Source organism: Amphiprion ocellaris, chromosome 21 (assembly GCF_022539595.1).
Source record: "Amphiprion ocellaris isolate individual 3 ecotype Okinawa chromosome 21, ASM2253959v1, whole genome shotgun sequence".
In the NCBI taxonomy this organism is placed as follows: Eukaryota; Metazoa; Chordata; class Actinopteri; family Pomacentridae; genus Amphiprion; species Amphiprion ocellaris.
The window spans coordinates 4,965,022-4,992,033 of record NC_072786.1 but is presented as its reverse complement, the minus strand read 5'-3'; the positions used below and the strand labels follow the sequence as shown (position 1 = coordinate 4,992,033).

Below are 27,012 nucleotides of genomic sequence, written 5' to 3'. Positions count from 1 at the left end.
TGCCTCAGTTCAAAAGCAGGTGTGACATTGTTCCGTTCTTCTTAAGTTAAAGCTTGTGAAGAGGTAATTCTAATAAGTGTACAAGACTTGGTTAAACAGATTTCTAAACCGCTTTGGTTCCCTCTAAGGTGCTCCAGCTGACATTTGCATTTAAACATGAGGTGGATGTTAGCGACTTGTCAGGGAGTGAGAGTGAAAGTGCTGCAGCACTCTGGGATAATGGTCTCAGAGAGCTGTGGCTCCATACAGGGTGCTCACATATAGTGAACTTAGGCCACGTTCATTTACATCAGAGGCGGTCAGAGCCACCGTCATTTTCTTTGGTTGTCGTGCAGGATGTGTACATTATATATGATGGGGATTATAGGACCGCAGGGACTGAGCGCTGTCTAATTTACAAAGTGAGAACTGAAACTTAAATTCCACGCCAAGTCTATGACACTTTTCTACCCTTGAAATATCATCACTGACTCAGGATCAAGCATGACCAGTGCAGAATTTTCCAGGAAATACATCAGTCGATTGGAATTTTTCTTTTGGACTCTGACAGTTTATTGTACATTTAGGAGCAATATGGGAAATGCAACGCCTGTGAAGTATCAAGGTAGATGAAAGAAATAGGACTTCATGTCTGAGCCACATTCTTACAAGACGTGTTTACAATTTATACTTGAACCGTAGCTTTTCCTGATCTCTAACTAAGTGTTGTTTTCCCTAATGTTAATATCATTCCCAAACTTTAACCCTCCTAACACCAAGCAGTTTCTGGGCCTTTTTTTTAAAGCATAAACATGAGTTTTTGGGTTGATTACTTATTAAAATTAAGTTGTTTCAACAGGTTTTTTTGTCTAAAGTGTTGTGATCACAGCTGTGGTAATTAAGTAAGTAAGGTAATGGGTAAAGTTGCATAAATTACATTTTTAGATCAATTTAATCAATTAATTCAGCAACAAAATACTGGAAACAAACTAAAAATCTGTGTACATACCCTGCAGTTCACTTGAAAAGTCAGAATTTGTCACATTTGAGTCAATAATGGCTTGTTTTCCTGCTGGACTAGGAAGTGTATTTAGCTTCTTTTTTAATACTACACATGTAGCATTAAGTGATTTTGATTAAATATCATGATTTTAAGCTTATATTTGACAATTCTGGTTCTGTTATAGGCTGTCATGTTGCCATTTAAAGAAAAAAAAAGACATGCCTTTCAAAGGCTGACAGGTATTGGGGTTCGGAGGCTTAAATTTGCATTAAACTTTAACTAACCATGTCCTGGCTCTAGCCGCATATAGTTAATAGATTCAAATCTCTAAAAAGAACATGCATTTTCCAGCAGGTTGATATATTTGGAACCATATTGTATTTGTAATGTGCAAGTATCATAGAAATACCTCTAAAACCATTGCCATGTATGGTCATCGAACGCAACCAGGAGCTTTGCAGAATCATCCGAATATCTGCGTTCTGTCTGGCGTTGGGATGACATGAAGGTAGATATTTACCCCATCAAGCGCTCATTCTGTTTTATGTTTGTTCTTCTTGCACAGTGGCCATGGCGTTAGACCATGAAGCTGGAGCCAGATACGCTCATCGCCTCCTCCAGCCAAAGAAAGCCTGTGTGGTGCCACACTGAACGCACACTTCTCCGAATATGTCAACCGAGCACAAGAAAGCCCAACGGACTGCTTAACACTCGCTGTAAGTACAGAGCCGCTGTGACTGTGCAGTGATCGGCTGTTTACTCACGACACTCGGACCGAGTCAAACCCCGACAGAGATGCACTCATCCTCAGCTCTGACTCCAGTGTGAGTCATTTCCAGATTATGCCTCATCTGTTCAAATACTGCAGTGAGGCATCTCCACCAGGCTCTGCACACATGGATTGCACATTTAAACTTAAATATTATTTGAAATGAGTTACATCTGTCTTGATATCTGATCTTTCCCGCCATGCATCAGTGCTCAAAATTAATTTAAATGTATTACTGCAACCTTGGCATGTAGAAATGCATACACACAATTCACATATTTACTGTACACAATGCATATCCTCATTGAAAGCCTCAAAATTAATGATTCTGCATGCATTCACTGACACACATGGAGCAGATTGTTACACAATATCAGGCATTTTCTACGACCTACAAGTTCCAAGACGGCTTACAGTGAATGATATCCTTCAACCACCATTAAAGCACCTGTGTGTGACATTTTTCTAACTTGTCAAAGGATTTACAAGAGGTTGGCCTGCATCAATTGACTCAAATGAGCTCTTGACCATGAAGGAAAAAGGAAAAATACTGTACATATTGTGTCACAGTCACACTAAGACCTTGAACACGTAGTGCTCAGATTCAGGAGGATTTAGAGCATCAGGTGGGTGCAAAAATGAATGAAAATTCAGGTAATCTCAGGTAAGTATTCATTCACGGTGATGCATACTAAGCTGATATTTCATATTCAGTATTTAGCAGAAACCATCTGAATATTAAAGTGTCGCAATTACAGTTTAATCATTTTCTGAAGTGGAAATGATTGCTCACCATCTGATTTGAATCCTTTCTCAGATTAGTTCAAAGATTAGCAGTTGCTAACCATGTTTTTATTTTCATGTTTATGATTAAATTAGCATTTAAGCATCTTTGAGGTCACCTATTGTGCCTTTAGACCTCATAACTTTGATGTTTTGGTTCTGTCTCAGTGCTCTTATCGGCTTCATATCCGGCAGCAGCAGGCAACCGTTTTTGAGGACGAAAAACTGTGATAAACCCACTGTATATTACCAACAACAACAACTGACAAACACAGTGAGTGACTAGCTTCTGAATATATTGTTAGAAAAAAAAGCTGCTAAAGAGAAAGACATTTCCCTCAGGAGTTTGTGGAGACTGAGGCAGAGCCAAGAAACATGACCTCAAATGAATACTAAGGTTGTTCAGTGTCTGCTGGATTAGAACCTTGTGAGGTAATAATATGTCAATGTCTTGTTGGAAACTTGTTCCGCTACAGAAATCATTTATTAATGTAGCTTTAAGATAAGCAGTTGAGATGGCACACTATTTACATCGCTAGTGATGTAAGACTACCAGTCAAAAGTTTGGACACATCTTCTCTTTTAATGGTTTTTCTTTATTTTCATCCCTATTTGCATTGTAGATTCTCACTGAAGGCATCAAAACTCTAAATGAACACATATGGAATTATGTAGTAAAGAAAAAAGTGTGAAATAAGCCAAAACATGTTTTACATTTTAGGTTCTTCAAAATAGCCACCTTTTGCTTTGATTGCTGCTTTGCACACTCTTGGCATTCTCTGGATGAGCTTCATGAGGTAGTGTAAGACTGCTGCATTTGGCTGTCTTCAGTTCTATTTTGAATTCGATGAAGTTAACACTTTTTCGGGCTTGCACTGCTTTGGTCAGTTTAAACTTTTTTTCAGATATTTTGGGAGACCAAGTGGACAACCAAGACACAATCCCATTTGTGTCCATCGTACATCTTCAAGTTGACCAGCTGACCCTAGTGTTAAGATTCTGTTACCACTGATGTCATATTTGCTACAAGGTGCACAGTTATGACAGTGCCTCTAGAAAGAAATAACCCCCCTTTGGAACTGCTAAATAGAGCGAATCATTTTTGACCACATAAGGGTAACCAACGCAATATTAGGCAGGTGGTCATAATGTTATGTCTAATCGGTGTACATGATCAAATGTGTCCTCGACGACCTCGGCATGTGTTTTGAGTGATGGGATCAGAGAGCATCATTGGGGTTAACACATGTATTTAGTGCTGCCCCCTGTAATGCAGTTGCAAATGCAATCAGAGTCACTATCTCATCATGATTGTTTTTCTGGCTTTTGGATGGTCAGTCTGTCATTGAATTGACACTAATGTTTTCAGTCCTCCACCATTGGAGCTCCAATGCAAAGGCTTCTGCTTTGTCATTACATGTTCAGTTCTCTATGTTAAAACACTTGCTGATTTAATAGCTAATTCTCCCCGTCAGTCTCCTTTATTAAATACATTTGCATATTGGATTCGACAGCAATACGTTTCTGAGGCTTTGCGTCATGTTCAGACATTTCAAAAGTCATCAGATCAGATGACACTCTGTCGTGCCAGACCATCTCTGCAGACAGAAAGGACACCATGTATAGCTATGTGCGAGTACTTGATATCAACAAGCTCGCTGCTCACTTGAGGACTGTGAGTGGACATTATCAGCAGCTGTGGCATCTGCACGTACGCACACATACTCACACCACTGTTTGATGCTGTTCCACCAACAACACTGTCAAGAGCTCTCCCTCTTCATCATAGTGACGCTGTCCAGAGCCATATCTCAAATGGAGTTGCAGCTCTTTGAACTGAGATTGTGTGTAGATGTGTGTGTGTGCATTTGTCTGACTGCATATCTGTGCCTCTCATTTGCACCATTGTCTATGTGTCTTTTGTGTGTGTTCTCGTGTTCAAACGATTGTCTATTAGATTGTGTGCCTTTCTCCTTTGTGCATGTTTGCTCACAGTAAACACCCAAAGGACTGTTAGGTCAGTTTCGTGTCAAGCGAGATAAATCCCTGGCACAGATTAACAGGAGAGGGCAGCACCAGTTTTTTGAGGGCAAGTGCACAGGGAACAGTTGCGGCAATTAAGAACCGACAACCCGACCACCCGGTCCTGCACTCACCCTGGCTGGCTCAAGATAACAGAGCCACAGCTCAGACAGATCGGCATGCGTGGGGATGTGCTTGCCACACTCATAACTTGGTAGCTAATACATATGCAACACCCCGCCAAACATCATCCATTAGCTGCAACAGGGGCTTGAGCGTGCAGCTAGAAGTGTCAAATATGCATGAGGGAGTGGAGGTCTGTGTCTCATAATCCCCAAGGCAATTAATACTATCGTTTCCAGGGCCAAGCACCTAGATGCACACATCAAACCTCTCTCTGGGCTTGTTGAATTTTTTAGGTAGTCTCATTTACAGATACTTTGGCCAGAGGCTCGCTTTTATGGATTGGAGCCGTCTGGAAGCCGACGTGTGGACCATACATTGCAATTCGTCCACGGTGATGTATGGGGCTGTGGGGACAGATTCGCAATGTTAAATACTTCCGGGAAACTGTGTTTAAAGATTAAAAACGTTCTTTCCTGCTAATTGTATCATAGCAGCAGTTGAGCTGTACTTTAGTGTTTGCTTTGCTAATCTGAGTTGCGGTTTAATTGTTTGATTATGACAAGCCATGGAATCCGATAATAACTCAATCCTGCAAGTGTGTTGCTATTTTCAGAGCTTTCCCTCGAACCGTCAAACAGTCATGCCACCCGAACATGGTATTCGTACACTTTAGCAGCCAGGGAATTCAGTTTTTGCACTCTTTTCATTGCATTTCTGTTCCTGCAGAGACGTTCCCGCCGAGTGCGTTGTCTTCAGTACATCGTAAAGCATTTAATTCCACCTCGCTTTTTGTTGTTGCTTCTGCAGATGTTTTTAGCCTCCAGTCAGATATTGATTGAAATGTTCAGCCTAGTGTGAGAAGAGGAGGGGGGCTGGTATTCAGAAGGCGTTGGGGTTGGTGGGGAAGGAGTATTGATTGCACTTAAAGTGACAAGATTGAGGAGGCCCACTTTGACATGTTATCCCTATTGCCGCCAACAGACAAAGTGCGGGCCAGAGGAGTAGCGCCCATTGATTTCTGTGATCATGAATGGCCTGAGACCCATGAATCAGGAGTCCGAGCTGTGCTGCTTGAAAGTAAGTCAAGAATTTCTCATAGCGCCGTGGTAATGTAAGGACTGACAGCCTATTTGATTTAAGAGGACAAGTAAATACTATGGTAATGAATAGGCCTCTTGCACATTCTGACAGCTGAAAAGTCACAGCTCCGGCAATAATACAAAACAGAGAGACTGGTAGCATATTTGAGAAGGCAGGTATTGCGGGCAGCCGGTTCGGGCATCTATGGGATTTTGTTGTGCATAATTCACTGGTGAGGCATGAAGCTGATATAGCCTCTCCCCCTCTTATGATCATCCATCAGGTAAAATTGCTTTCTTCTAACATTAGGCTGTCAACGAGAAATAACAAATGTAGCCATGCAGAGCAACACATGATTACAGGGTAATAATGCCCTGAGGTCAGAGGAATGTGACCTCATTCAGAGAGCCGTGTTGAAGGGAGCAAGTGAAATACTGGTCGAATTAGATGAGGAGTCACCAGGGAATGGCTCATCTTCATCCGAGGTGACTGCTGTCAGGGGCCCCGAAGATGCGTGATGTCTGTTTTTTTTAATCATTGTAGTTGCCATGTTTCATATAATTGAAAGCATCACTTTGGCCATGCTGTGCTCAAAGAAATGACTGGATAAAGAAATTAACTGGAATGGTTGAGGAAAGGTCTTGATTGAAAACCAAGGCCCGATGCTTAAACATACATTACAATTTAGACCAAATGGTAGTCATGGCTCAACAGTGGGGGCTCTGGCCTACTGTTTAGAAGATTAGAGGTTCAGAACCCCAATGTTGCCAAGCTGCCATTGAGCAAAACCCTTAACCCTGACTGTTTTTTCTTCCATCATGGCCCTACTGGGATATGCAAAAAGACAATGTCACTGTGCTGTAGTGCATTTGTGACCAATAAAAGCTGTTTCTCCTTTTAATTTTAACATTAAAATCAAAACAAACATGTGAATGATAAAATACAACCCAATAAATCACCACATCCGGTGCATAATTATAACGAGAACAATGAAACAGTTGGAAACACTGAAGCCGATGACAACCTTAAATACCAACAGCATGCCTGATGCTGTGAAACAGTCAAGCAGAAGAACAAGAACAAAGCACTCACCGGCCCAAACAGGAATTGAACCTCGACATTACCAAGACAGAGCTTCTACCCAACTGGCCATGAATCTAAAACTACACACAGAACACACATATGCTTGGAGGGCGGAGGGACGATTTTTACACATTCTGACAGTCCTGGGGCCTGTAATTACCGAGAGTGTCAATTTATATTCCAGGAGGAAGAAAAAAATAGATCTTGGCATAGCAGGGACCCCTTGGCAACCACCGGGGCCCTTCACACATGCAACGTATGTGCAGAAAACTGTTCCTGGTGGGCTCTCTGACCACTGCTCAAAAGCATCTCTTGCCAACAGTCGGACGGCTATTTCGAAGCCCACATTTGCTCTGATTGATATTGTGCAAATCCATCACTATAATCTTTCAGGAAATTGCACGGGCGTTTTTCAGAGGTCTAATCGAGATATGGGTGGACTCTGAGACTGAGTAGGAGTAAGAAAGTAGAGGGAAAATTAAGGAGAGGCAAGACAGATGGAGGAAAAGACCTGCACAACTCGAGATTCAGAAATCTGACGATATAAACGGAAAAAATTAGGAGACGGTCGGGTAGATTAAGGTGCGTTTGAGGAGAAGGAAACCGCAGAATTAATAAGTAAACAAGATACAGTAATTGAATGGAGGGAAGTGGAGGGCGAAAAAAAAATGCTTGACACGCTTCAGTGAGTGCAGTTTCCTCCATTCCTGTGTTCCCCTTCCTCTGTGTCGCCTGCAGGTCTCTAGTTCCATGTGCTGCATAGCCAATTACCCATGAAAATAAGATAGGGGAAAAGCCAGTTGCAAATGATTAACACACACTAAACCATCACCTATTCAGAAATGGGGATGCAAGTGAAAAGATGAATGTTGTTCAATATATAGTACAGGAATTTTCATAATTGAGCTTAATGCTATGTCCATGTTCAGGCTGCATTTCATTATAATTAATGTATAATAGCATTTAAACAAGAAGAAAAGAGAGCAACAATAGAATGAGGGTTTTTTTTCTTTATTCAACATAGAGAGTGTCATAACAGGAGGCTCAGCACAAGCAACGCAGCATGGAATATCATCACAGCAAGTATTTGTGCGTGTGTTTGTGGGGGGTTAACTAAATAGTGAGGTCTAGGTGGTATTGTTCTTGGCAGGGATGGACTCAAAGGACATTTTAATGAATGAAGCTCAGGGACCGCAGTGGTATCGACTGCCACAGCGACGGCAGGAATATACGGTGTTTATCATATAGACACTGAATTATTGAAAGGAGACCTGTGCACCTGATAATTTGCCATCACTCTATTCGTTAAATTATTGCAAAAGAAAGTCGGATTTTCTTAATTTTTGCAGCAAAATAAGCGACAACGTGCGCTAAAATTCCTGGTTTTTGCATACAAAGCCCTTCACCCTGAAGTCCAGAGCTCAGTTCATGTCCACTCTTGCCAGCAAAACTGAAACAAGTGGCTGAGAGGCATGTTCCTGTTTGATGGGTTAGATGTGACAGTGGACTCTGCTCAGCCTTGGGTAGTTCTGTGTGTGCGCTTATGAGCGAATAATGGAATGATGTGCAAATATATTCTTAGAACAACTTTGTTCTGCTTAAAATTCCACCTTTGATACATTTTATTTGTTACCTACATCTTTTTTTTCCCCTCCTTTCAGCTCCTAATCAAAACGCAGGAGACGTGGGGGAATTTATGTGCATACGTCCATCTTTAATGTTACAAGTATGACTTTCTCTGACACGGTAATATATTTTAATCATCTTAAGGATTTTAGTGATTCAAATGAGCAGGTTTTCCAGCTGGGTGGGATTACCGATGCTCGGCTAAACGCCGTGCTGGATCGTGTTGCTGCCTGTGCAGGCGCTTGTATATTTGTGTTTATTTCATGTGCAGCTACCTGCGTGTAATGAGCATCTGACCCTGTGTGGATCATTTCCCGTCTTGGTTTTAATTAGGTTGTAAATGTCAACATATGAGCCGTTCTCTTCCGCCATGTGCAGCATGTGTGCAGCGTTCGCCGTTTGTCTCGCTGGGCTAAGGACTGCTGTTCATCTTTTGTCACATGTTGACTCGGACAATTAAAGAATGTGAATGGCTCAAAGGCAGGGCCAAGAATAGCTACCTGAGGCGTCTCGTACTTCCTAACCTCCATTCCTCCCAACGTGCATCACAACAGAAACGGGAGATACGTGTCCTGGCAACCACCAATTAGGGCCACATATCCTTCACATAAGGGCTATTGCTTAATCAAGGCTCTCAGAATAATGAGCTAAAGTAAACAGTAATTACTGGAACCAGGTTGTCGATTACAGTTCTGTCTCTGGCTGATCCTGTGGGAATTTCGAGGAAAGGGAACATCCCAAAATATGTGCTTGATTACAACACGTGCCCTTCTGGCTTGCAATAAAGTCCATTTATCTTACTGAATTTGCATCAAGTATTATTCATAGCGCTTTCAGTTGAGCACATGTTGCCAAATCTTGCCGTTTTCACCCATAAAGATTGATGACTTCTCCTCCTCACCAAACACATCCTCACACCACAGCCGTTTATATAAAGTGTGATGGAATCCATTAATGTTGCTCGTATCGGCGGTGTGAATTATGCATGTCATATAGATTTGCCCTCCATATGAAGAAGAGTGGAAAGACATGACCGTGCAAGCTTCCACCAGATCAGCAACAGAGCAGCATGGACTTGAAAATGGCTGATCAGTGGAGGCTTATGCACCCTGGGTCAGAAATCCAAGAGCAAGAGGTCAATCCCATTGAATCCCTACTACTGCAAGTTGTAGTTTAGCTATACATGTTCACTGGCAACTGGCAATTAATTATGTAGCACAATAATTGGCAAAGCACCCAGCAAGTTAGCGAGATTGGTTTCCTTTATGCATTTGTTGCATTTGAAACCTCAAGTCTGAATCCATGTTTTAGAAACATCCATGATCTTTACTGCATGCCTTTCTCAGTATATGTCTTCTAGCATATGAAAAAAATAACACAATATGAATATGCTAATAAGATAAATAAATTAAATTAGATTTTCACCAGAGGGGGGTCTTTAAGAAAAGGTCAATTATCAGGTCTGTGACCAAGCATGAATGAATCATAACCACCACTTATAGGGCACTGCTTTCTACTCTGAATGACAAAATTCTTCCTATATTTCCTCCATGGTATCACCTCAAGATTGTGCAGACATTTTGCTCGGGCCCTTCACCATTTTCTTTTCTGTACGCTTGTGAAGTTGAGTCACAACCTCTTGATAAAAGCAAAATTTTTGTTCAACTTGAATGACTCTTCACTTGCATAAATCTAAATTGCCCAACTCATATCTTTCCATTTATATGCAATTGCTTCTCCTCTAAAACCCTCTTTTAAAAAAAGAGGAGTTTGTGCTACCTCACCTTAACCATCTGAAAATGTTTGCAGAAATTGTTCCTATCATCTTTGAAAAGCCATGTGCGCTTCTTGGGAAGACACTGAAAAATGCTGCTTATTTTATCATTCAGGTATAAGTGTTTGTATCCATTTCCCTAGAATGTCTTGGTAATACCTGAAGCACATACTGAGACAGAGCTGTGTGAATTTTAATGTATTCACAGAAGGGGGCTCTAATATGGCCTGGCAAAAGTGCAAACAGGGAGGGCCGTTAATAGTGTATCAATCTAAACAGCATTATTGTGGTGCTGTAATGACAAAAAGGTATTATGTTTGTCTGCCGGGGGCGTTAAGAGCCATCTTAACGGATGGCCGGTCATCTGAGCATTAGCGGTAAGAACTCGATAAGGCTGCTCTGCCACACCACTGCCATTCATAGTGGTTATTATCATTAAAATAGCTCCTCTCATAAAAAGGCACGCATTACCTCTCGTGTGCATTCATTACAACTGTGCATTTCTTAAACAATCATAAACATTGCTTTACAAGCCATTTTCCACCAAATCAGTGATGGAAAGATTGTCAGGTGCCAGAATTTGCATCCATGTTCCAGCCAGCCAGTGAGTGGGTAACAAGAAAAATGCAATTTTCTGCGTGACTTCCCCTTCTCCAAGATGTCAACTGTACGAACGAGAGAGTGTATGCCACCTGCAACTGCACTGCTGCCGACATTGCTCATGATTTTTACAGCTATTGCAAGATGATTTTATAGAAAAAGTTATTGAAAAGGGGGGGGGAATGAATAAAGATTGTACTTCACCATAAACTTTTGCAGTCATCCCTCACAGCCTGGAGTGCTGGACAATAAAAATGCTCATATCAATTGAAAATGGCCCTCAATAATGGCAGCTTCAGAGAGGATGAAGATGAAAATGCCTGTGGTCACTGCAGGTTGCCTTATATGTAGCAAGGTGTGGAGTGTGTAGATTGTGATGGGAGATGAATGTGTAGCATGTTCAATTTGCAGGAGATCACCTAATGTGAAAGGCCAGCAATTAACATTTGCATTTTTATTGACAATATCCAAGATCTTTGCCTAACCTTAGGCTTTGTTGTCACACAGACATAATTGTACACTGTAAAAACTGCAGCTTTTATTCATTGGCATAAATATCAAAACCAAATTGTTCAATCAGTGGAACTTTAACTGATCAACAAAAATTAGTGATTCCTGCCAAATTTGAAAGGTTTGATGTGGGGCTTTTACTTATACATCAATGTCTGTTTCTTTCAAGTCATGCCAGGTTGCACAGAATGCCAAATAAGCCTGTCAGTGCCAGGTAAATCTGTTTTTATTCTGGTGTCTGTAGCAACATTCCTGTTCTGGTGCACTGGAAGCAATGCATTTTTTATCAGCAGGCAATCATGGTTTTGCCAGAGCACAAGAAGGGAGCAACTACAACAAAGGAGATGGAGTGGGCTGCAGCAACAAGGCGTTTGGTGGAGCCTAAGGCAGAAAAACCTTCACGATGCAAAGAAGAATTTCTGATGCCCCAAATAAAAACCTCAGTGTTCAGGGAAAGATCAAAAAAAAAAAAAAAATTTAAAAGCATCACAAGCATGCATTCACTACCGAAATGGGGAGACAAAAGTTTCACACTGCAGGTTTTTTAGGAAAGTAAAAACAAGGATTGGATCTGACTGAGAACTCTAGGGCACCATGCATGGCCATCCTTACAACCTCATAACAACCGAGTCACATGATGCACAGATCGAGAACGGCTACTGAGAAATCTGCTCCGGCTATCGTGACATTAAATTTCATACGTAAATGAGTAAATCAATTTCATACTGCTTGAACGCCAGAGTCAACAACAAACTATAATCCCTAAACCAACTTAATTCAGAGAAAATACCAAGCTGTAGTTTCTTAATGGCATCCTGTCTTTATGTGTGACTGTCTCAGAATGTGCACTTTGCTCAGAATAGTTACACAGCACTCTTATTTCAGCCATGGCAGTCTTTTTCTATGATTCACAGAACACGGTAATTTTAGTTGGAGCTCAGCATGATGTGAAATCACGTTCAAGAGTTTCTCATTTCATTTCTTGTTCTGTGGTTCCTATCGTCACAGTTTTTGTTGGATGTAGAGTTTCAGTTTTTGGCAGATGGTAGTACAGAATACATGGGAGTGCATCCACAAAATGTATCTGCTTAGCAAAAATGGATTGTGTTATCTGAGCCTGAATGTAAAACATCTGCTTTCACTAATCAAAAGGAGAAAAAAAAGGTTCTGACATCTCACGTCAGAGCACTGGGATGTGGGCTTTATCCAGGAAACACACATAGTTGACCAATGAGCAATTACACTATGTATGGGGTGGGCTGGACATATCTGCTGCATGTGGTTGTAGCCATAGCAGAGGAGTCACCATTCTGATAAAAAACAAACATCTCGTAGCTGAGATACAGGGCTTCACAGATACTTTAGCTAATGCATATGCTCCTAATGTAGAGGATTCTGCCTTCCTGCTTCCTTGAGGAAAAAACTAAATATGGCCAAATGAGCTGAATTAGGGAAGAAGATTCAGCTAGCTGAGAATGCATACAAACAAAATACGACACCTGCTAATTTAATTTCTAACCTAATGACTATGAATTCTATATCAGAAATAGCAAGAGGAGGTTAGTGACCACTTCCACAGACATTAACGCAGAGTTTAGACATTTTTACTGTGGTTTGTATGCTTTTGAACTACAGGCAAGCACTGATGTTAGATCTTTCCTTGCTGGTTTGAATCTTCCCACCTGAAGTGAAGAACAGCAAGATATATTAGATACATCCATCACTACTGAGGAGATTGTGGAGGTCATTAGGAGACTGTCATCTGGCAAAGGCCCCGGCCTGGATGGCTTCACGGCCGAGTTTTATAAGTGTTAAGCTACAGAGCTGGCACCATTTCTTCTTGACGTCTACACAGAGGCATTTGACGCTGGGACACTTCCCCCACCCCTGATGGAGGCAGTTATTACTGTTACCTTAAAGAGTGGTAAAATCCAACAGATTGTAATAGCTACAGACCAATCTCACTGCGGGGCTTTGATGAGAAGATATTGTCTAAGCTTCTATCCAACAGACGTAAAGTTATCACCACCTTGATCCACCTGACCAGGCCTGAACATGGCTGCATCAATAATATCAGATCATTAACTGATATGTGGGCTACCCCCAATAATAATTCCCCTGCATCTGGTCTCGCGCTGGTTTGAACTGAAAAGGTGGACACAAAACAGGAACTTAAAACTATATTGGTACCATTAAAAATATTAAACCAGGCGTACTGGTGCCCCTCCAGGGTTCATACAGCCCAAACTGTTGGAAATGTGAAGGGAGTATTGGTACACTTCTCCATCGATTGTGGTCCTACCCATTCATACAAACATTTTGGTTATTCATTTATGAAATATTAAACTTCTCATGTTGAATATCCCATTCTATACAAGCCTGTTCATCTTAGGTGATACTCGCCCTCTAAAAGCACTGTCTTCAGTACAGGCTGAGTGGGTGCAGACATCCCTTATGCTGAGAGGGAAACTTAGTCTCAGAATGGAAGACAACAACTGTACCACCACTTAGGGTGTGGTTCTTACAGCTGGACATTGTGGCAGCTTATGAGGGTCTCTCTTTTAGGCTAACCAGGTTGAAAGATACCACGCTAAATGTGGGAACTACATCTCATTCATTACGGGACCCTGACATTTTTGTAGACCTGACCATAAACTGTACACATCTACTGGAGCAGCTGGATTTTTATTTTTGAACTGTCAGCCAATCTTGTTACGGCTTACATTCATTTCTTTGTATATTTTCTTTATAGCTCAGTTCTAGTTAAGCTCTATAAATGTACTAAAACCTGGTTCTTTTCATTATTGGACTTCTGCTAGTTCCAGATGCACTCTTGATTACCATACTTGAATGAGTGAGAACACAAACTGTGAGACAAGACAATTTAACTTTCTTTGATGGAACATGTAGTTCTACAAGTACAACCTGAATGTTGCTCTATATCACAGACAAGAATAACTTGCTGTAGCACAATAAAAGCAAGATAAGCCTTGATCACACACAAGTCATCCATCCAGTGTTGTAGTGTCACTATGGACGGATGTAATATTAAAGCTAGAGGTACCCAATGCTGGACTGTTTTTATCCCCTTGTGTGAAGTAAAACCCCACTTTCAGGTAGGTTGTTACATTTACTATTGGCTATCACCTTTGTAACCTCTGCTCTCAGTGGAGAATAAACTTTTATTTGAAAGTTCCAGGCTTGACATGTGAATTGCTCATACAAAAAAGAAAATAAATAGAAATTCTAGGTGAAAACTCCCTTGAAGTGCAACCAAGTTTCTGTGACACTCACTTTCAGTCCATTTGTTTCAGTAAAATGTCCTGCAGCGACCACAAAATAATAGAGAGAGGAAAGGAGTTCAACCAATAGCACATCCAGAGCATCATTTTCTCTGACAGTGGAGAGTAAATGAAGGGATTTGTTCCAGGGTCACATATGGCTCCCTGTTATTTTGTATCCAGATATTCATCCATCTGAAAAATTCAAGTCCTCCGAAGGGTTTCATGATCAACCGCTGGAGATAAAGTGCTCTCCGAGGCCGAATCAAGCTCTTACATCAGTGACAGACTGTTGTTCAGTCTTCACTCTACATAGACAAACCTCTGGCTGCCCACGTTAGATCAGTGTTTTGACATGAATAGACCCGTGGAGAGTTCAGCCAGCCACATGGTGTCCAAGATGTTCAATTTATGACAGCCCCTCAACTCCTGTGAGGGTTTCGATTCAGCACATCAATAGCACTTAGTAATTTCTAAACAGAATGAATGAGTGGTCCATTGAGAGTCTAGAAGAAGAGACAACCAACTGAACCACATGAAGCTCTTTCTCCCTCTCCTCGTCCTGCTGCATTTTCTGTGACAGGATTATTCGTGTCACCGTGACACATGGTAATGTAACTTTCTCCTCTTCTAGTCTCGGCTCTCTGCGAGGGGGCAGCCTTTGAGAGCACTTCTGCAACACATTTGTGAGAATAAAACTATAATGAAGTGGCTGAGGTACAAGAGTTTTAACTTTTTGGGGGTTTCAGTGCACAGTCTCTGCACTTCACACATGTTCTTTCAACATAGCTCAGGCGAAATCCTCCAGCTGTCTGATGCTGGCACACAGCACCACAACGGTTTAAATTTGCAGCCAGAAAGCCTCAGTAGGACAATGGCCAGATTTGGGCAGGAGAAAAAAGGATACCTGTCTCAGTCCTGAATGTGAGGTGTCAGCATTTGATTAATGTTTGACATCATTGCGCATTTCGACTTGAGCAGTCTGATAAACAGAGAAACTGCTGATGGATGGCCACCTTCCCCGGAGATAAGGCTCATTTCTCTCCTTGGGATGTAGGCAATACGGCAACTAGAGATTTCTATTTTGACATTAAAGACCTTTTGTGTACCACATTGGCGATATTATTAACTGTTGGTTCACTGCAGCAAGATGGCCTTGACTCTTTGCACTCTTTCATGAAATGGCTTGAGCGCTGGTTGAAGGATAGACGAGTGCAGCTTTTCAGACACACTCGCAGTGCGAAATATTGAGAACGCACAAGATACGCTCCTCTAAGTGGCAACCTAGTTTGCAGCGAAGCTTCAACGGTGCCATGAGGGCGTATAAATGAGTAATCAGTCTGCTTGTGTCACTTTAAAACATTCATTTAACATTTAGGTGTCAGAATTCATTTCTTACAGCAGAGCATGTCTTTGGAGTTTCTTTATTAACTCAAATAAGCATTGAAACATGAGTAAATGCACATACATTTACAAATCTGTATAGTATAAAGTAAAGTATAAAAGTATAAAATGTGCATTGCATAACACCGGTTTGTGGAGAAGTCTCTTAGAAAACTACATTGCCAAGATCAGACATTCATGTCAACTAAAATACAGTTGCTGACTGTATCGTGCCAATGTACCCGAATCAATGCTTGAGATTGATGATAATTAGGACAAACTCAGCAACAAACTGGTCAATTATATGTACGCCAGCTTCAAATAGTTGAAACATGCAAAAGCCACGTCTTCTAAATCAGTCATCACATCTAAATTTGCAGACTTTGCAATCACCTGGCATTTGCCAGGTTTCAATAAGAGAATTCTCTTGTTGCTGCTTTTAAAAAACAGCACCAAATGAACACGGGCAGTTTGTCACTTCCACGTGCCCACTCTGCATATTATAGTAACTGCAAATTTCTCTCAAGAGCACGTAATGTCACTCATTTACCCTAAGGGCGTGCCTGTTAGGAAGATTTACAATATCTTCCAGGTACCAGCAATTGATTAGCGGTGATTCCCAGTGGAGCAGAGTAAATGAAATGTCAACATCCATGTGAAATGTGATGAAAATTAATGGTATCCCTCATGGGGGGTAGGAGGGACATAGAGGGAGAGGAGGTTAAAGCCTAAGCTAAAGTCTCATTGTCATGCGGTGAGACACAGATTCAGTCCTACTAGTAAAATGATGGCACCTAGCCATCTAGTGGGCAAAAGTTATGTAAAGGGTTACTTCACCCAAATCACAGAACTCCAAATACAGTCATAAGGGATGCAAATTTTAAATAATTTCCATAACTGATCATTTGTCATGTTAATCACTCTTTAAAATTAATTAAATACATAAGACAATATGCCAATAAAACCCTTTAACCACTAGCACTTAATGGTCACCATAAAATCAGACTGTTTGCATTTGAAATTTGAGGAACAGCCATAGTAAACATGAATATACAATGTTTTAGTTGCAGGCGTCCACAGTACATAACTTGTAGCTACCTAAAACGATCAGCTGAAGGCAACTTTTCACAACTTGATGCTGCAGAGTTCAATAAGATGACATTTAGCAATTGGACAGCAAGGAGGTGCGCTCATTTTATGTTATTCTTAAGGGCGGTCAGCACGCACACCTGTAACTCCACCTCATGAATCAATAAGATTGTACCCCGCTGGTGGACCCAAGTACTACAACTACTCTATGATGCATTTTGTGACTGTAAACTGCATGCCCCTCATCTTCTACCTTATTGGTTCATATATTTTAATTGTTTGAATTACAGCAATTAATGGATTAACATTTAATCATTATCATCCCTTGCAATAATGGCAGTTTGGTTTGAAATAAATGCACAAACCATTAAAGATAAAGACAGAAAAAAATGTCTTTTCCATGACAATGTCATTCTCAGTCAAGACAATCCCTAATCTTTGCTTACACTAAATATGAATTACAGTCCAAAACAATTTGGATATCATTTCAATAGTGTTGATGTTTGTTTCTGCATTTAGTGGTTTTCCATGAATTGCTGATACCTCAGAGGTGCCAAAAATATGTCAAACACAGCAACAAATTTTAAAAAACAGACTTTAAACAATTTTTCCACATTAGCAAGCACGTTGTAATAAACTGGGGAGGTTTCTAAAGCTGCTTAAAGCAACATTTTTCTTATTAAAAATGATAAAATGACTGGGTGTCATGCAAAATGAGATGCCCATTGTGAGAGGCCTGCAAAGTGTCAGTGACAATGACAATTGAAAATGTAAATAGATAGTAACGTGGAAAGAAACAACCGGTTGGTCGGACAAAAAAAGTTTGTCAGGTTGTCAGTATGACTTCATTCAGTCAGGTGAACTAGCACTAACCTTTTAAATGAGCAAACACAAGCAAATTGTTGGATGAGACATACTGTTCAAGTCTTGTTTTAGCGTTCTGAACAACAGGCTATATTTTTTGTAAATGAAAGAACTCTCCTGTTGAAAACTCTGTTTTGAGATGGGCAGGGACATTCTGTCTCAGGCTCACCTTCTCTAATCTCCGTCATGCACCTTCCTCCTTTGCTCACTGTAAATTATGAGCTACATTCACTGCGGTTGATTTGGGTGCGCTAGTAATCGTATTAACTAATCCCACTACTGCATGGTAGCAACGAGACATTGTTCAGCAACTTTTTCCTAAGATGCTTAGGCTGGCAATGTGCCCGACGTGACTCCATTCAACTGTTCTAATATTTTCTTTTTTCCTAATGAACGTCAGTTCACCTTGATGCGATCTGAGGGCATTTGTCAGCCAGAATCAAAATGTGTAGCTGTCTAGTGAGCTGAGCAGCAAAGGGCAGTAAAAGGACAAAAATCACAAAAAAAAAATGCCATTTACAGTGTCTTTTTTTTAACACGAAAGCTCTTGATGTTGGGCCATTTCTTGTTTTTAGCAGCCTTTTATTGACACTGTATTTAGACTTAGAACTCTATTAACCTTAAATGTCTCTGTAACATGTAGGGCCACGGAGATAAAATGTGGCAAGGAATCCCTCAGGCATCGAGACCTGAAGTGAATTACTGAAGGAATGCAGGCAGAAAAATGACCAGATACAGTGGAAGAATGTGTGAATTCGACAAACATCCGACTGTATGGTCAGATTGGAGAAGAGGCACATAGTAGGAAATCACCAACAGAGAAATGAATGCAAACCACAAGAGAAAAGCTCTCTTCCACTGCCTACATTGAAGTAAATATGGTCAGACAGATTCTCTGGAGTCCAGAGCCACAGTGAGACACACAAAATGTCCAACTCAGTGGATGATTATCAAGCATTTGGATCAAATTCCTAAGACGGTTTTTGAAGCACCGTTTCTTGCTTATGAGGGAGTAGCAGCCTTACAGTTTGCAACTAATTTCAGTGAAGCCAACTATGGGATCTCACTACCTACTAAAGAAAAGCTACATTGGGCATGCCAAACAGACAATTTGAACATTGAATTCCAGTATAACTCCTCAAAAATCATAGAATGGGAGTAAGTATATATGACTATTGAGTAGTCTTGTGTTTTTCAAGTGCGAGACCATGGTTGTTTGCTTAAAAACAATGACTTGCTACCTCTGGGTTACAGGTACCCCAAAGAAAGAAGTTCAAGTATCTCAGGATCTTGTTTGTGTGTGTCAGGAAAGGTTTTGGTGCAGCATCAACAGTAATGTGGGTGTTGTACTGGACTGTTGTGTTGAAGAAGGAGCTGAGCTCGATGGCAAACCTCTCAATTTACTCGCCAGTCTAAGCTCCAGCCCTCACCTTAGGTCATGAACTCTGAGTTGTGACCGAAAGAATGAATTCACGGATGCAAGCAACTGAAATGAGAATCCTCTGTAGGATAGCTGGGCTCAGCCTTAGAGATAGGGCGAGGAGCTCGGATTAGAGTCACTGCTCCTTCATGTTCAAAGGAGGCAGATGAGGTGGTTTGGTCATCTGATTAAGGTGCCTACTAAGCACCTTCAAATTGTACTTCTAGGCATGTCAAACAGAGGACTTCCCAGGTATACCCAGAAGGAGATGGGGTAGTGAAGTCTTGATTATGCTGTGTTGTTTGGTTTCAGAGTTCTTGATGATTTCCTTGATGCTTTAGTTGCCAAGTGAAGTTCTTCAGGTTTACCCAATGCAGGCAGGACCAAAAGAACCAACACGATCAACATTTCCCTCTTTGATCATTCCTCACCTTCCTTCTTCCCATCTGTTTGACTGGAAAATCACTGTTTCACTAGCCATTACCCCACACTCCCATTCATCTCAGCCAATCGGAGGGCCAGCAGAAAGGAAAATCTTCTATCCGATCAATATTCCAAGAGAAGGACATATAATACCGTCAAATATATGGGTCATACGCGCATTAATTTGCCTCTGCATGATTTCCTTCAGGAGCTGCACATGATTGCCACTTTATCAATAGTAATTATTGTTTGCTTCAGAATTTAATTGGTACGGTATTTAATCAATAAATGTTTGAGCAGTTTGTTTTTTTACACAGCGATACTGCGGTTTCCGATGGATTCCGGAGGTGCTCTATGTTGTCATTACTCCTATTGCTTTCACTTCAGCTCGATTTACAACACCAGTCATAAATATTGGTCGCACTTTTGTCAAAAGGCCAAGAGTAGAGCATATTTTTCATCCATTTGTGTCACCAATAGTTCACATACTGTATATTTCACTGACAAACAACTCAAGTCCTCTGTTTTGGGCCATACTAGAGCAGATCTGTGTGGAGAATAATTCAACTGGCAGGCTGATGGGTGACTTTAATCATTCTTTGGCTGTCAAAGAAGTATCAGAGGCCACACACAGAATCATATCGCTATAACCACCACATAATTACGAATTATAGTCCTGAATGGGACTGTAAAATTGCCTTCTGTCTGTGACAAAATGGTGCCAAAGGGAGTGAAAAGTTATTAGATGTAATACATCATTTTAACTTTTTTTTGCATATTGACTCAGCAGTTGCTATAGAATGTTCTTTACAGAAGGATTTATTCTGCCATGTTTTAATTGTGTCCATCGATGGGTTAAATTAGAATCAAAGACTTCCAACATGACTAGGCTATGAAGTTCTGTATTACTTGTGAGTTTATGTGAGCAAACTCAGCATGATATATTCGAGATTGCAGCCTTTGACACTGGAGATAATTCAGTTCAGTTGTCACGATGAGTGTGTCTCAGTGTCTGAGGTATCCTTTAGAAAACGATTGCAGGGGTTTGTTATTCAGAGAGAAATGAAAACCATGAACCTTGTCCTCCTTGAAGTTTAGTATAATAGATAAGAGAAAGAATAGTGCACAAAAAGGTGACTTGACTAGACTAAATACTCTCAGTTAAGGAAGAAGTTGACCAGAGCGCTATACCTGCTTTATTCTGTAGGAGCATATACCAGCATGGGTGAGAGGCAGGTTACACCTTGGACAGGTCACGGTTGCCATTCAGTCACAGGGCTAACACAAAGAGACAGACACCATGCACGCTCACGCTTATGACCAATTTAGAATCACAGCATGCACTTCTTCGGACTGTGGGAGGAAGTCAGAGCACCTGGAGAAAACCAACACAGGCGCATGCAGACTCCACAGAAATGCCCCAGCAGGTCCAATCTCAGATCCTTCTTGCTGTGAGGCAACAGTGATAACCACTGTGCCGCCCACATATGCTGTAAATGTGAAAAACAAACTGAATATACAACCTTAGTGATATGCCTTTTTAGTATACAGATACTGCCGTGCATATGGGTTTGAGCTGCAAGTGCATTTTTGCAGCTCGCACCGTTCTAAATTTCATTCACATTCCAGCTAACGTTCAGCTATTTTTAACAAGGAATCCAACTTGTCTCAAAGGCTTTCAACTGTTTCAACAATTTAATTTCCCCCAGAACTTTATTTCTAACTATCAGCAGGATTATCAAATGTCACACTGCTACACCAATTTGCCTGAATATGCCACTAACAAAATATGCACTTTTGAACTTCTCGCAATTACATCAGTGAAATCTGTAGTGAGAAAAACCATCCTTGGATGACGGAAGCTGGCAGAGGAAAATGGCTTTGAGGAGCTCTCCGCTAAGAGTGTGCACTGACCCATTACTGAAGTCTGGCCTCTCTGGCTGCTCAATGCAGCCTCCCAAGTCTTTCACACACAATGCTGCTGCTTTTATTACTGAAGGGGTCATTGATAATGGTCCTTTCACGACTGTTTCAGAGAGCTGCCGAGTGCCCACGGACCGTGCGGTTGTTCATTTCAATCTACATACCGACACGCACAGAGGAGGGATCTGATGCGCATAATGAAGCGTCCACACATGCGTCGGCTCTTAGTTGAAATTTAACATGCAAGTTTGCGCAAGACCTTCCCTCGTTCCCTGAGAATATCTCTCCGTATACACTAGAGGATGACAACCTTCAGCCTTCGATGCAGCTGCTAATCTGGGGCCATAAATCAAATTGGCAAAGCCACTCCCTCTCAGCTTCAGCCACATAAAGGCAGCACAACTGAGTGGAGCATATTGATGCCAGCCCCTGGAGTCTAGCTGCAGTCGTCCAGCTGGACTGATGCCTGGCAGTGCTTCTGCTCGCTTCCTGCCATTGCAGGCACACAGCGCTTAGCAGTGGTTTATCAAACCCACTGTGCCATGAAAGCATGACAGCGTGAGGCCTGCAGATTAAAACCACTCTGCACTCCGTCACTGCACGAGGAAACACACAACATCCCGTTACAACAGATTTGACAAAAGTCATAGTTCTGGGTCAAAGCCACATAGAATTATCATTTCCATGCCATTTGTCTCTGCTGGAAAAAAAAACAAACAAAAAAAATACACTGAAGTCTCATTCAAATTTGTTGAATTTGGTGCCAGTTGCTTGAGCCTTTGCTCCCCTTAAACAATGATACTAAAAGCTGTCCACATCCAGACAGCACTTAAGTTGTATAGTATTATCAAAGCTATATCCTCATGATTTACCAAGTGAGCAGATTTAACAAAACAGTCTCACAGAATTACGCTCCAAAACCATGAAGCAGCAACAGAAATGAAGTTCTTATGCAACCTTTCAGCTCCTGTGTGGTGACAAACTCCTGAGACCTGCTAGCTCATATGGGAGTAAACAGATCAATAGGCTCACCTGAGAGATGGATGCTCACCTCCTCAGAGCAGCAGTGATCAAGCAGAATCCACAAATCCCTCCTTTCAGCTGCAGCCTAATGACACTAAGAGGCAGCAATGCTCTCAGAGACCCTTTATTACACTGATTAAGCCAACAACCTCAAATATAATGTCCTAATCTGATTAAGAGATGGACACAGCTGAGCAGGAGAATGACAGGACAGACAGCAGGAGGGAGAAGACTAATGGAGATGGCTTTTTCCTTTTATGAATTTAAAATGCATAGAACTGGATGTGTTCTGGAAAATTAAGCCATTTCAAAGTTCAGTTGATACCAATAATCCATGGTAAATTGAAATTCCTAATGTAGAGCAGCTCTGTGGTTGCCATGGATGCACATGCAAAGGTCTACATTTCAATCAAGCACAATCTAAAGATGTTAAAGACTAGGAATTGATGTAATTTAATAGACTGTACATGAATGATATGTGCTGACCTTCTACTGGGAATGTGGCAGCCTGAAAAACAACCAAGTAGTAGAATAAGACCTTTCTGGAAATGACTTGTCTTGTCTATCATTTAAAAAAAATACAGTGGATGGTGGCGTTTGGCTTCTATTAAAGAAAAAGTATTCATATGGACCAGATACTACACTCATTTATGAAACAAAATTAGGCTGGCATGTCAGTTTCTCTCCCTACATCTATCTATCCATGTCATCTGTGCCCTCAGATAAAAGATGGGGTTGATCTTCAAGGTGGCCTTTGGTGAAACCCATTCACAATACAAATGGAAAACTCATTTACAAGTTGCTACAGCTGGAATAAGTCTACAGTTATTAGACCTAATGGTACAAGTAAAAACATTTTTGGCATCATTTCAATTATGCATTGTAAAAAGATACAAATTGTGTCAACTGCTATGCAGATGACAGCCAATTGTATATCTAGTTAAACCATGGTGCCACTGAGGTTTCATTTTATGTCCAGTTTTGTTGAAATCAAAAATTGGATGGAGTTGTTTATTGATCCTCATGTGACCAGTGATGCAGTTTTGCTTTTCCTGACTCAGACAGCTAACCAAGATTGTCTTACTCCTCTCCTCTGCAGTATAGAAAAAGGTCATTCATGCTTTCATCTCCACCAGGCTCGATTATCGCAATGCACTTTATGCTTGTATCAGCAAGCAAAACATCTAAAGACTGCAGTTAATTGAAAATAATGCTGCTAGGCTTTGAACATGCACCCAGAGGAGCAACTTTACCCAAATCCTAGCTGCCCTTCACTGGTTACCACTGAGTTTTAAACGAATTTGACCACTTGTTTTCAGAGCCTTGAATTATCAGGCTCCTGATTATACCTGTGCTCAGCTAATGAGATCCTCCCGCTAATGGTTCCAAAGACTCACCTTGTCACCAAAGGTGACCAGGGCTTTGCTGTTCAGACTCCTCAGCTGTGAAAACTCAGCATCCTCTTCAAAACCTCCTCTTAAGACTCACTTTTGTCGTATGGCTTAGTGTTGGTATTTAACATTTCTTCCTGTGAAATTTTTTTTATTTTGGATCTTTTTTCCTTCAAGCTGCTATAGAAAATAAAGTTACGATTTATATTGTTGAAGATAAATGTAATGAGGTTGTGTGTCCCCCTGATGACATTGAAGAATGAATGTGCCACGGCTTTGCATTGGACTGCCCTGGCCTTTTAACCCTACTGACAGTCAACTGACAGGAACACTAAGTACCAGCTGTAGCCAGATCCCTACAAGCTTAGACATCCTATACAGCGCCTGCAGATATGTTATAGAGCTTATTAGAACAAGAGGTCATCTGCAGAACATATAGTACTGTAATAAAGTATTTCTCCCCTACACACATCTACTGTTCTTGGATATTTGTCAAATGTTTCACATCAAGCTATTTTTAATACAAGACAAAGATACTGAGAAACACAAAATGCAGTTTTTAAATGATTTAATTTGTTGGAGGAGCCTCAATTTGCCCAATGTGAAAAAGCAATTGCAGTTAAAGGTTTGCCATATCTTGTGATCCATCTTTTACACATTGTCATGGAGGAATTTTGGCCCATTCACCTCTGCAGCATAGTTTTAATTATGCCACACTAGATGATTTTCAACTGCATCTCAATTGGACTCAAGTCCGAACTTTCACTCGGCCACTCCAACACCTTAATTTTGTTCTTTTTGAGCCACTCAGAGGTGGACTGTATTGTGCACTTTGGGTCTTTGTCATGCTGCTGAACCCCTTTTTGTTGAGCTTTAGGTCATGAACTGATGGTCTTGGTCTTGAATTCTTGGCTCCATCAGTTATGACAAGTTGTCCAAGTCCTCAAACCATCACATTGCCACCACCATGCTTCACTGCTAGTATCATGTTCTTCTTGTGGAATGCAGCAGTAGCTTTACACTAGATGTAACATGACCCATGTCTTCCAAAAAGTTCTACCTGTGACTCATCAGTCCACAGGATGTAATCCTAAAAGTATTGGGGCTCATCCAGATATTTCTTTGCAACAGCCAGACAAACTTTTATGTTCTTGTTGGTCAGTAGTGGGGCTGCACAGTGGGCTGGTGGTTAGCACTTTTGCCTTACAGCTAGAAGATCTCCGGTTCATTTCCGGGATCTTTCTGCATGGAGTTTGCATGTTCTCCCTGTGTATGTGTGGGTTTTCTCCAGATACTCTGGCTTCCTCCCACAGTCCAAAAATATGCTGAGGTTAATGGATTATTCTAGATTGCCTGTAGGCGTGAATGCGAGTGTGATTGTCTGTATATGTGGCCCTGTGACAGACTGGCGATCTGTCCGGGGTGTCCCCTGCCTTCACCCCAAGTCAGCTGGGATAGACTCTGGTCAAACTGAACCCAATTGGTCATTTGGTACATTGGTAGTTGGTTACTTTTTTGACATAGGCCAAAGTGGAACTGGAGAGCATTTTCCTTCAATAAATTAAATCATGCAGTTTTGAGTTCTTCTGTTCAGACATAAAGTGACTTAAGTTCACTTTATGTCTGAACAAAAGAACTCAAAACTACTGTATTCAAAAGAAGACATGGTGAATGTTTTTGAGAAATTAAATCATATCTTAGAAAATGCATGTTGTGTTTTCTTGAGTTATCTTTGTCTAATATCATAATTAGTTTGATGATCTGAAACACTTAAGTGTCAACAAACATCCAAAAATAGAAGGTATCTGTAGGGTGCAAATACTTTTTCACAGCACTGTAGATTTATAGAACATCTTAACCAAAGAAAAAAGATACTGTATTTAGCTATCAACACTTAACCAAGCAATAGAATTTAATCAAGTCAGTTTAATTGTAAATTCTGTTCAGAAAAACACTCAAACAGGTTATTCAGCTCTACTTTGCCACAACAAATTGTTTTACTTCATTTGAAAGCCCTGCACTGTTGTGGGTTGCTCTGTAGTTTTAAGAAAAGTATGTCATGATGTCTCCAGTCTCTTTAAAATCCAAATGACAAAATAATGCAGCTTAGCTGTGAAATTTATCATCTGATGCAGGCCAACCCAAAATCAATCATTTCCTCTGAGATGGAACCTGCAGTGATGGATGCCACCCCCCAGCTTGCTGCGAGACAAGAGTGCCACTTTGGGTGTGTGTGTGTCTGTGTGTATTTGTGTGTCGACTTCACTTCATTTAGCACTGCACCACAGGGGAGCCGAGGGAAATCACACAGAGACACGGAGAGAGAATAAACAAACATATCAAAAGCACTAAACCAAGCAAACACAACATAGGAGGCTTTTTTAAGGACCGTTAAATCTCCATTATCCACCTCAAATTAAATGTCTTCTTTGGTCGACTACTTTCATTCTGTAGGGAGCTTTGCTAAGCACAGGTTTCACAGCAGAATTACCAAACTAGCTAAAAGATATCAACCTCGATCTTTGTTCTCGTTATTACAACTTCCTCTCATTTTTGGAGTGAATGGAGAAAATGTGTCATTTCCTCAAAATAGAATTTCCTCTTTGTCTATTCTCCCAATGCTGTTGACATTTCTTATTATCAAAAGGGAATTTAAAGAGCGCAAATGTGTCCTCTTTAAGGCCTCTTCAGCGTGCAGACACATTTCACCTGGTGTGTGCTCGTGCCTCACTTCTTGGAGACCATTTATATGACCACACCCACCATCCTCCAGCTGCAGGCAATCAGTCGTCAGATGATCCACTTAGGTGATACAAGCTACCTACAGAGGAGGTGCAACTCTAGTATGTCTACTCCTAGA

General features: G+C 41.0%; 1 protein-coding gene across 2 annotated transcripts in view; it reads left to right on the top strand.

Annotated features, from left to right (window-relative positions):
* Positions 1–27,012, top strand: part of chrm2a (cholinergic receptor, muscarinic 2a) — a 92,389-nt gene that overhangs the window by 30,773 nt on the left and 34,604 nt on the right. The window contains exons 2-3 of one of the 2 annotated variants that reach the window (XM_055006418.1): positions 1,548–1,698; positions 5,664–5,759. The gene's annotated coding sequence lies outside the window, so the exon portion shown is untranslated. The remainder of the gene's footprint in view (positions 1–1,547; positions 1,699–5,663; positions 5,760–27,012) is intronic. The other variant, XM_023265849.3, reaches the window with a different exon arrangement.